This window comes from Scylla paramamosain, chromosome 26 (assembly GCF_035594125.1).
Source record: "Scylla paramamosain isolate STU-SP2022 chromosome 26, ASM3559412v1, whole genome shotgun sequence".
Classification (NCBI taxonomy): domain Eukaryota; kingdom Metazoa; phylum Arthropoda; class Malacostraca; order Decapoda; family Portunidae; genus Scylla; species Scylla paramamosain.
This window is the reverse complement of record NC_087176.1, coordinates 21,681,591-21,693,247: the sequence shown is the minus strand read 5'-3', so window position 1 is coordinate 21,693,247 and position 11,657 is coordinate 21,681,591. Positions and strand designations below refer to the sequence as shown.

Sequence of the window (11,657 nt, the reverse complement as noted above, 5' to 3'; positions counted from 1 at the left end):
TAATATAACACTATTTACTTTTTAAAATTAAGTTTTATATCTTTTGGAGAGCTCGGAGGCCATAAAGAATTTCATGTTGAATATGTATTCAGTGTGACAATAAAGCTTATCTTATCTTATCTACACACTACATTATACAGTGTGGTGGTGGATCTGGCAAAGTGACGCCTTAAGTTGAGGACTCGGGTCGTGATGGATCGCCGTTTGAAACCAAGCTAAAATTCTCCTTTCTTGAACCTGCAGTGCTGCTAAATGTTCTTTGTATGAGGTGTAATCTGATCCTTGCCTCGTGCACACTGCAGGAGTACAGTGTGGTGGTGAATCTGGCAATGTGACGTTTGAGGTAGGGATTCGAGTCAGCGTAGATGTTTGAAACCGAGCTGAGATATGCCTTTCGTAGACCTGCCATGCTCTCATACGTCCTTTGTATACCGTGTGATATTATTGTTGCCTCATACACACTACAGCAATTGAGTGGCATATCCCTGCATACCAGATACCGGAAATAAAGAAAAGATATGACCAAGACTCGAAGCAGTGAACCTCGAGGACGAACCGAGTCTCGGATTGGCCAGGCGGAGGTCCCACGCGCTGGCGTCACCACTTGAGGATCGAGGCGTCGCGCGGTTACGTGGAGATCTGAATTGCGCGTTAATCACCCCAGTAATGGAACACCTGTGTTATTAGTTTGTGTAGTGATCGTTAATTGTACGTGACAGTAGTGCAGACCAAGGAAGGTTTAAACTCTCTAGCTTCCATGGTGCAGACTTTGCCGGGAGAAGCCAGCGGGCGTGGGTACTGAGCGCCGGCAGCGGGAGTGTGGTGCTGCAGGTCTGGTGTTCCTTGCCTGATTTCCTCCGTGGCGGCGCCGGACAGCAGTAGGAGCGAGGTACAGTTGTTGATTCATGTTTGTTGTCTTTGGTGTGCAGTCACCATGTTTTGCTTCGGTTTAATACCAGATAAATTCAAGGACAAGGATGATAGCCCTACTGGTCTACCCAACTGACAGTTATGTTTTCATATGCTCTAGAACGTGTCCATGTATTCTACAGAGACAGCGTCAGGTAGGCCTATTGTCTTGTCGCATCGTTCTTATCCTCTTCAACACGCCATGAGCAGAACAGATAATGAATAGGTATACAATAAGGATAACGAATAACACCTCGGTTAGACGAGGACGCCACACTGAGCTGTATATTCTAATGATGTGCTTTGGTGTATCATTTTATTTGTATTAGAGCTTCCTTAGTGATATCATAGGGTTGGTTGTTGCTGATATTCTTTATAGCACGTTGTTGGTGTTAGACGTTTGCCAGTGTCAGTGCCTCGAACAAGACTCGCTAACACAAGTCGCCACAGCAACAGGGTGGCAATGAACATCTCGTCCTCAGCAGCATCAAGTCGTATCAGATTTATCAAAGTAATACTTCCTTGACTGGCTGCAGTGACCCAGGTGTTGTGACGGAGGCGGTAATGGACCATGTTCTGACACCCTTCAGCGCCGCACCTTCCGTAATTTCAGAAAGTTATAGTTGAAGGTAGAGGATTTTTTAAGAATCTTTTTATGCTTCTAGAGACAGAGTAACAATATTTTATACATAATTAACAAGAGAAACACTCTTGAATCCGGGTAATCATCTGTGGCCTTTGAAAATAGTCATGGTGGGAAAGCGAACCGTTTCAGAACATGGGCCAGTATCTCCTCCATGATCAGCCTCGCCTCCTCAGCCAGACTAGACTTTCCGTTACTGGGTGTACCTGTAATGGCGCGTGCCGTGCTTTCGCTTCACGCATTTCACGCTTCACTCGCTGCCTTCATCATGTTTGCAATAGACGCCGTACTCAACACCTACCCCGAGACTCTACTGCCTTAAGATGCCTCACTGTGTGTGTGGTTTTGCAGTGTTAGCATCCCCGGGTTTAGCTTATCTTGAGGCACGTGGCTGGTCTTTGAACTTAACGCCTGTCAGATAATGTGGAGTGATAGCTGAATGGAACACACTCGGTAATAAGGTTGTTAGTTTTTTTTCTTTTTTTTTTTTATGTAGGAAAGACACTGGCCAAGCGCAACAAAAATCCAATAAAAAAATATGCCCACTGAAATTGCAGTCCCATAAAAGGGTCAAAGCAGTGGTCAAATATTGATGAATAAGTGTCTTGAAACCTCCCTCTTGAAGGAATTCAAGTCATAGGAAGGTGGAAATACAAAAGCAGGCAGGGAGTTCCAGAGTTTACCGGAGAAAGGGATGAATGATTGAGAATACTGGTTAACTCTTGCGTTAGAGAGGTGGACAGAATAGGGGTGAGAGAAAGAAGAAAGTCTTGTGCAGCGAGGCCGCGGAAGGAGAGGAGGTATGCAGTTAGCAAGATCAGAAGAGCAGTTAGCATGAAAATAGCGGTAGAAGACAGCTAGATATGCAACATTGCGGCGGTGAGAAAGAGGCTGAAGACAGTCAGTTAGAGGAGAGGAGTTGATGAGACGAAAAGCTTTTGATTCCACCCTATCTAGAAGAGCAGTATGAGTGGAATCCCCCCAGACATGTGAAGCATACTCCATACATGGACGGATAAAGCCCTTGTACAGAGTTAGCAGCTGGGGGGGTGAGAAAAACTGGCGGAGACGTCTCAGAACGCCTAACTTCATAGAAGCTGTTTTAGCTAGAGATGAGATGTGAATTTTCCAGTTCAGATTATACTCGTAAGTAAAGGACAGACCGAGGATGTTCAATGTAGAAGAGGGGGACAGTTGAGTGTCATTGAAAAAGAGGGGATAGTTGTCTGGAAGGTTGTGTCGAGTTGACAGATGGAGGAATTGAGTTTTTGAGGCATTGAACAATACCAAGTTTGCTCTGCCCCAATCAGAAATTTTAGAAAGATCAGAAGTCAAGCGTTCTGTGGCTTCCCTGCGTGATATGTTTACCTCCTGAAGGGTTGGACGTCTATTAAAAGACGTGGAAAAGTGCAGGGTGGTATCATCAGCGTAGGAGTGGATAGGACAAGAAGTTTGGTTTAGAAGATCATTAATGAATAATAAGAAGAGAGTGGGTGACAGGATAGAACCCTGAGGAACACCACTGTTAATAGATTTAGGAGAAGAACAGTGGCCGTCTACCACAGCAGCAATAGAACGGTCAGAAAGGAAACTTGAGATGAAGTTACAGAGAGAAGGATAAAAACCGTAGGAGGGTAGTTTAGGGAAATCAAAGCTTTGTGCCAGACTCTATCAAAAGCTTTTGATATGCCCACGGCAACAGCAAAAGTTTCACTAAAATCTCTAAAAGAGGATGACCAAGACTTAGTAAGGAGAGCCAGAAGATCACCAGTAGAGCTGCCCTGACGGAACCCATACTGGCGATCAGATAGAAGGTTGTGAAGTGATAGATGTTTAAGAATCTTCCTGTTGAGGATAGATTCAAAAACTTTAGATAGGTAGGAAATTAAAGCAATAGGACGGTAGTTTGAGGGATTAGAACGGTCACCCTTTTTAGGAACAGGTTGAATGTAGGCAAACTTCCAGCAAGAAGTAAAGGTAGATGTTGACAGACAGACAGCTGAAAGAGTTTGACTAGGCAAGGTACAAGCACGAAGGCACAGTTTCGGAGAACAATAGGAGGGACCCCATCTGGTCCATAAGCCTTCCGAGGGTTTAGGCCAGCGAGGGCATGGAAAACATCATTGCGAAGAATTTTAACAGGTGGCATGAAGTAGTCAGAGGGTGGAGGAGAGGGAGGAACAAGCCCAGAATCGTCCAAGGTAGAGTTTTTAGCAAAGGTCTGAGCAAAGAGTTCAGCTTTAGAAATAGATGTGATAGCAGTGGTGCCATCTGGTTGAAATAGAGGAGGGTATGTGGCTTCATTTTCGCGTGGTGAAATCAAGACATAGAGATATTGCAATAATATCACAAACCACAGGATTAACTTGTTCACGGAGCTGCAGAACACTTTTTTTCTTGCGTTACATACATATACAGCATATTGCAAAATATATATATATATATATATATATATATATATATATATATATATATATATATATATATATATATATATATATATATATATATATATATATATATATATATATATATATATATATATATATATATATATACATATATATACAAACTTAAAAATACACACACACCCACTTCAAATAGAAATAATGCAAAACATTTAATTTCACAGCTATATGTACAAATCTTGCGTATTTTTTTTTTACAGTTTTTACCTTTGAAATACTCGTATCCTTGAAAAGACACAAAGGTTACACTCGAACACACGTCCCGGGAACCGTCCCAAGCCTTCCTTGTGTCATCAGCTTTGTGATGTGGCCGAGCCCAGCTGTGCGTCCCCTCCTCGTGCCGTTAATATTGAATTAGATCAGATCACTCAAACAGGTAATGAGATCAGTCAGTATTGGTGGTGGTGTGTGGGCATCAGTTCTGGAGCACGGAGGCAAAGGGACAAAAGAACAAAGGCGGCACCGCTCGGGTGGTCTGCATTGAGCCTCGCACTGTGTATTTCTCCTGATGAATGTATGAGGGAAGATGGGATTGTATTTGAAAGGTTTGTTTCCAGCAGGTTGACCATTGTAAGGAAAATTTCGTCTACATGCTTATCATTTTGAACGTTGAACCCTCATTTTGGTATAACAGGAAAGCGTACGCGTGTGTAGTTAAGGCGCTCAGATCCCATTGCCCTGTCAAAGGTTACGATTTATTGTTATATAGTCCTCGAACTATTCCTTCATTAGCGATTGATTGCTATGAAATACTCCAGAGATTATGAATGCCTTATCCGAAATTACAAGAGTACACACACACACACACACACACACACACACACACACACACACACACACACACACACACACACACACACACACACACCTCTTTCCCTCATGTAAACATTCCCTCTTATCTTCGTACCCTACACACCTCATCATCTTTCTTCATCTCCCCTCTCCCTCCCCTCCCGCGCTCGTCTCCCTATCTCTCCCAGCTTCACATCACCCCATCACCCCATTCCTGCTTCTGTATCACCACGCACCATCTCTCCCTCTCTCCCTCAGACCGCTTCCCTGTTCTTCCTCCACTTTTCCTCCCCTCTGTCTCTTTCCTTTCTGCCTGTGATGCTTTTCTTTTTCCTAGCAATCCCCTTCGCATTATTTCCCCGCCTCTTCCTCAGGCGCCCTTCTCGAGCCACTTTCCTCCTCACTCTTTCCTTCTATCGCCTCCCTTATTCATCTCTCCTTCTCTCTCCTCTTTATTCCCTCTCCCTCCTCTCTCTCTTCTTCTCAGGCACCCTTCCCACCCACTTTTTTCTCTCCATCCATCTCTCATGGTGACCTACAAAGTATTGCATGTTCTCTAATATCAGTATGTACGTGTTTTCCACAAGGTTAATATTGTTTCAACTGTTTTCTGGCAGCACATTACACGAGTCAGAGGTGGGGGAACTTGCTTCATCTCTTGTATCTTATTCCCCGCCACGTTGTTTACTATCAATAGTATGTATATATATCTAGTTACTTTCATTAGTGGCCAGCAGGTCTCTCTCTCTCTCTCTCTCTCTCTCTCTCTCTCTCTCTCTCTCTCTCTCTCTCTCTCTCTCTCTCTCTCTCTATCTATCTATCTATCTATCTATCTATCTATCCCTGCGCGCGCGCGCACACACACACACACACACACACACACACACACACACACACACACACACACACACACACACACACACCTTTCCCACATTTTCATAGTATCTTGCATACATCGTTAGTTACGGATTATCCTGAGAAAAGTTTATTGTTCTTTGTTTCAAGTTAGCTTAATTAAGGTTGTATATTGTCATTATAAAACGTAGAACTCATGTCAGCATGCAGGTTGTCCGGTGAGGAACGTCACATATTTACAGAAATGAAAGATCAAATTATTCTAAGTCGGAGACATTCTATGATCCGATGGTTTTAACGCTATGGTTTAAAAGCTACAGAACATTTAAGTATGAACGCCCACCAGGGACAGGTGACTACACAGACCTGTCCCGCAACATCCAGCTAATCGTTGTTGCCATATGGAGTATATCATGTTTACGCTTTTATTTGCTTCAGCAATACATTGTGTTCTTTAGTTTATTTTTATCATTATTTACGAAAATTTTTATGTGTAATAAAATAACACACTCAAGATGGCAATGACCACCATTGCTGCCCTTCCTTGCTCCTATCCTCACCTCACTTCCTTCTTCCTACCCTCCCCTTCAATAGTTGTTAGCACCTTCATATTCAAATGTCCTGTAACTTCTAAACCTTGGCGTTACAAGCATCTGAACAGACTCTAAGTTAAAATCACTTGATTCTTAATTTCTATGAGTATGTGATATTCATCACATGACACTTTATAAAACGTTGTGCAGTAGAATGGGGCTGTACCGGTGCATTACATGACACAACAACAACAAGATAGTCCAACACTTTTCACCTACAAAACAGTCAACAGCAAACGTGAAAGTAACAAAATGTATAAAATCTGAAGTAATAGTACCTTCATTGTACATTTCATATTTTTAAATATTAGATGCACAGTGTTTTTCACAATTCGTCAACATCACTATCAACGACAGCAGTTACAAGTATTATTTCCATAACTGTTACACATGTAGGATGCTGACACACACACAGACACACACACACACACACACACACACACACACACACACACACACAAACAAACACTCACATCATAGAATGCTTAGCAGCATATATTTTTGTGCACCATCATGGAATTTTTGCAGTACATCGTGTAAGAACAACAGAATAGCCCAACAAGCATCACTTACCAAGCAGGTAAAGAAAAGTCTTTAAAGTCATTGAATATTATTTCCTTTATTACTGAACACAGCAACGTATGTATTTTGTCTACATTATCAAGACATTGTTCTCTCTCTCTCTCTCTCTCTCTCTCTCTCTCTCTCTCTCTCTCTCTCTCTCTCTCTCTCTCTCTCTCTCTTCTCTCCGGCAGCCTCAAAAACTCACATCCTTTCAAGGACTCTCCCCTCCTCTATCATCCCAAATATTGTCTACCCTTTCTTCACTCCCACCACAAATATCCTCCTCCTCCTCCTCCTCCTCCTCCTCCTCCTCCTCCTCTTCCTCGTCCCAGATGCAGCAGGGGGCAGGTCTCCTCTCTGCCACACAAACACCTTCTTGTCTGTGTCGCTCAAGCCCTCTTCTTAAGCCCTCTTCCCAAGAGTTCTCGCCGTTCGTGATGCGCAGGCGATTCTTCAAGACACGGCGAGAGGAAGATCCAAAATTGACAGTGTTATTTGTAGTCTCAAGTGCATGGGAGACTGGGACACACACACACACACACACACACACATAGAGAGAGAGAGAGAGAGAGAGAGAGAGAGAGAGAGAGAGAGAGAGAGAGAGAGAGAGAGAGAGAGAGAGAGAGAGAGAGAGAGAGAGAGAGCAATATCTTCATTATCCTTGTAGCTTTATTCTTGTTGGTAAAAGAGAAGAAAATGATAGAGAATATATATATATATATATATATATATATATATATATATATATATATATATATATATATATATATATATATATATATATATATATATATATATATATATATATATATATATATATATATATATATATATATATATATATATATATATATCCACACCTCAAGAGAGAGAGAGAGAGAGAGAGAGAGAGAGAGAGAGAGAGAGAGAGAGAGAGAGAGAGAGAGAGAGAGAGAGAGAGAGAGCAGTATATTTAAACTGTCACATCTCACATAACTTCCACCCCTTCACATTTGGTACCCTGACTTCAAGCACCCTTTCTTCTTTGCCCATTTCCCTATTCCTTCACACTCTTAACCCTTTCTTTCTCCGTAACTTCCTTCCTACCCTCCCAGTCCTTCCTCCAGCCATTCCCGCCCGCCCCACCCCATCTTGTGGCCGCGGAGAGCGTGAAGGGGAACAACAAGAACACTTCGTCAGAACTAAACACTGCCTCCTGAGACCAACTGTGCCTCGTCGCTCTTACAACTTGTCACGGGAAACCAACTGTGCCTCGTCGCTCTTACAACTTGTCACGGAGACCAACTGTGCCTCGTCGCTCTTACAACTTGTCACGGAGACCAACTGTGCCTCGTCGCTCTTATAACTTGTCACGCAGCGCAGGAGTTTACTAATTCTGTGTAATGGTGCTCTGTTCTGTGAGGTGTAGTTCCTCTCTCTCTCTCTCTCTCTCTCTCTCTCTCTCTCTCTCTCTCTCTCTCTCTCTCTCTCTCTCTCTCTCAGCCCTGAGGTGTGGGCAGGAGGTGGAAAGAGATAAGTGTGTCGCGCAAGGAGGTAGAGGGGGGAGAGGGGGAAGGCAGAGACGCACTAGGGGGAAAGGAGGATGGGGGGAAGATTCTGAGGAACTGGGAGTGGGTGGGAGGAGAGCGAGGGGGGAAGGACGAAGTCTACACGCACTGGGAAGGGAGGAGTGTGAATGCTCTAAGGGGCATTCACACTCCCAAGGGGGCGCGGCAGGGGGAAGGCTCTGGGGCACTTGCATGGGTGGGAGGGGATGGGGTAAGGGTGTTGGGCACTGGGAGGAGAGGGGGTGGGCTAAGGCTCCTAAGCACATCAACATCCAGGCAAAATATTTAGGCCGCGAGACGGTGATGGATGGCTTAAATGCATCCGCTAATGTAATTATTCCCGTCCTTTTCCGTATGAGCTGTAAGAGAGAGAGAGAGAGAGAGAGAGAGAGAGAGAGAGAGAGAGAGAGAGAGGAGAGAGAGAGAGAGAGAGAGAGGAAGAAAGAAAAAGAAAGAAGGATAGAAAGAAAAAGTGTGTGGGTGTGCTTTGTTGTGATACCGCTAGATGACTCCCCTGCTCCCTCTCTCTCTCCCTCTCTCTCTATCTCTCTCTCTCTCTCTCTCTCTCTCTCTCTCTCTCTCTCTCTCTCTCTCTCTCTCTCCTTATCTTACAAAAAAGCCATTATTTCACCCCATACCTCGTCCTCCTTTCTCTCCGCGTCTTGTGTACCCAATCATCTCTCCACTTGCCTCCTCTTACTCTCCCTCTCACTCCCCTTGACCCTCTCCACCACCACTTGTGAGGATCTTCTACGTGTGTGACTTGATCTTACGCCGTTCCTTGCTTTAAGTAAGTTATTCAAGTTGTACGGAAGTTCTGAGAGGCTGCAGGAGCGGCAAGGGGAGTTAGATCCTCTGTCTTCGTCTTTCTGTGGTGTAGGTGTGGTACGTTTTCTGTTTTGAATTTCTCTGGAATTAATAGGAATTGTTTACGTTCTTGGATATTTTTTGTTTTTTGTTTTTATTTTTATTATCAGTTGCATGAATTTCGCAGGTCTACAGGTGGCTGTCATTATTTTAATTCCAGTTTTCTGCGTCTCTTTGCGGTACATAGAGTATTTTCTGTTCTGAATTGTAGTGGAGTTAAGTTAATTATATTTAAGATTCTTTGATTTTTATAAAGGGCAGTTGCAAGAAGCCAGCAAGTGTACACGTGACAGCTCCAGGCTTCATTTGTGTTTCATGTATATCTTTGTGGCACATAGCGCATTTTCTGCTCTTGATTTAGAGGAGTTATAGAGTTCTTTGATTTTTATAGGTTCAGCTGCAAGAAGCCACCAAGACTATGCGTGTACACCCTGTATTAATGCTGTCTTTATTTGATAGTAAGAATTTTTATGAAGTGACCAGTGAGTACTTAACACACTCATTCATTCATTCATGGTGATTAATGCAACAGGAAACACGAGGGTGGAAATGAATGCTCCAGTGAATGAATCTCCTTGTTTGTCGTTCTCTTCTGATGTGGAGGGAATATTGTTTGCTTCTTAACAGTCAGTGAACACGTGGCGGCATATTCAGTCACTCGTGTTGATTAATGTAGTGAAAAATACGCGGGTGAAAAACAATGCTTAAAATAGAGCGTAAAGAATTAGGGAATGGCTGGTGGGCTTGGTTTTCTTTCCTAGGTAGATTTTTTGTGTACGTGTGAGTGAATTACGTGACGAAATGCGCCCGTTAATTTCTTCGTTCACGCTGCTTTGGAAGAACTGAGTAGCAGATCAAGTAAGCCTCCGCATATATATAAGATAGGAAATGTACGCTTCGGAAGATTACGTTGTCGCTGCAGAAATGCCTTCATGCGCTACACGACATCAACATAGAAAAAAAAAAATAATAATAATAATAATAAAATAGATAAATAAAATAATAATAATAATAATAATAATAATAATGATAATAATAATAATAATAATAATAATAATAATAATAATAATAATAATAATAATAATGATAATAATTAAATAAATTAATAGATAAAAGAGAACGTGAATAAAAATAAATAAACATATGAATAAAGAAAGAAGGCGAGGATGAAAGGTTTGTTTCTTTTTTTTTCATCAGTTTTTTTCTTACAAGTACCGTCTGACCAAGTAACATAAATAAATAGATAAATAAATAAATAAACAGGTTGCGAAAATCCTTAACACACAGACAAAATATTGACGTTATCTTGTCATTTTGCATTTTTCTCTTATAACAAATTAATTACCTACATCAACAAAAAATAATGACAAATAAAAAGGGTGACGGAAATTAGCTTTGGAAAGAAAACACTTTGTAGTTTTCTTGACACACGTGTACACCCATCTGAGTGCACGTGCGTATTTTGTGTCATGTGTAGATACTTGGCGGTGTTTTTTGATTCGCTATTATACTTTTATTTCCATGCACAGGGGCCACGGGAAACACATCGCAGTAAATATCAGAGAGAGAGAGAGAGAGATTGAGAGAGAGAGAGAGAGAGAGAGAGAGAGAGAGAGAGAGAGAGAGAGAGAGAGAGAGAGAGAGAGAGAGAGAGAGAGAGAGAGAGAGAGAGAACACACCATTTCGATACGTAAACCAGGCTCATGACATTTCAATTGTCATAAAAAAAAAAAAAAAAAATTGTAGAAACAGATACCTTTTTTGCGCCTCGTTGATTTTTTTTTTTTTCATAATCGAGTACCAGAGAGAGAGAGAGAGAGAGAGAGAGAGAGAGAGAGAGAGAGAGAGAGAGAGAGAGAGAGAGAGAGAGAGAGTGGGACAAAAAGACAGACATACAAACAAGAAAATATACAGACAAAGAAGCATGTAAACTAGGAAACATTGGCAGTCACTCGAACACCCCTCCCCCCAAAAAAAATACAATAAAAAAAAAATAAAATAAAATATGAAGAAGGAAATAGAAAAAAATATACACACAGACAAGCATAAACACGAAAAAAAAATATATAAAAAAAAAACACAAATTCAAAGCAAATGAATAACACAATAAAAAAAACACAAACTTGAAAACACACACACACATACAAACACACACACAAAAAATAAAATAAAATAAATAAATAAATAAATAAATAGGAAAAAAAATAGATAGATAAAATAGAATAAAAAAAAAAATAGTACATATAAAAGTGATACGATTGAGCCTTATCTAAAGCAACCCAAGCTGCCATTATATCTACAGCGACGTACAGAAAGTGGGCACGGCAGTGAGGTGCACGAGGACCAGGGACATAAGGGCGCGAGGACAGGGTAGGTTGGGGAGCACTCTGCGAAATAGCACAGTGGTTATGTGTCCCTT

At 41.8% G+C, this 11,657-nt stretch overlaps 1 long non-coding RNA gene across 1 annotated transcript in view; it reads left to right on the top strand.

Annotated features, from left to right (window-relative positions):
- Window positions 1-215: 215 nt before the first annotated feature.
- LOC135113835 (uncharacterized) overlaps window positions 216-11,657 on the top strand; it is a 50,821-nt gene continuing 39,379 nt past the window's right edge. Inside the window, exon 1 of the long non-coding RNA XR_010275092.1 lies at window positions 216-889. This is a non-coding gene — a long non-coding RNA (uncharacterized LOC135113835). The remainder of the gene's footprint in view (window positions 890-11,657) is intronic.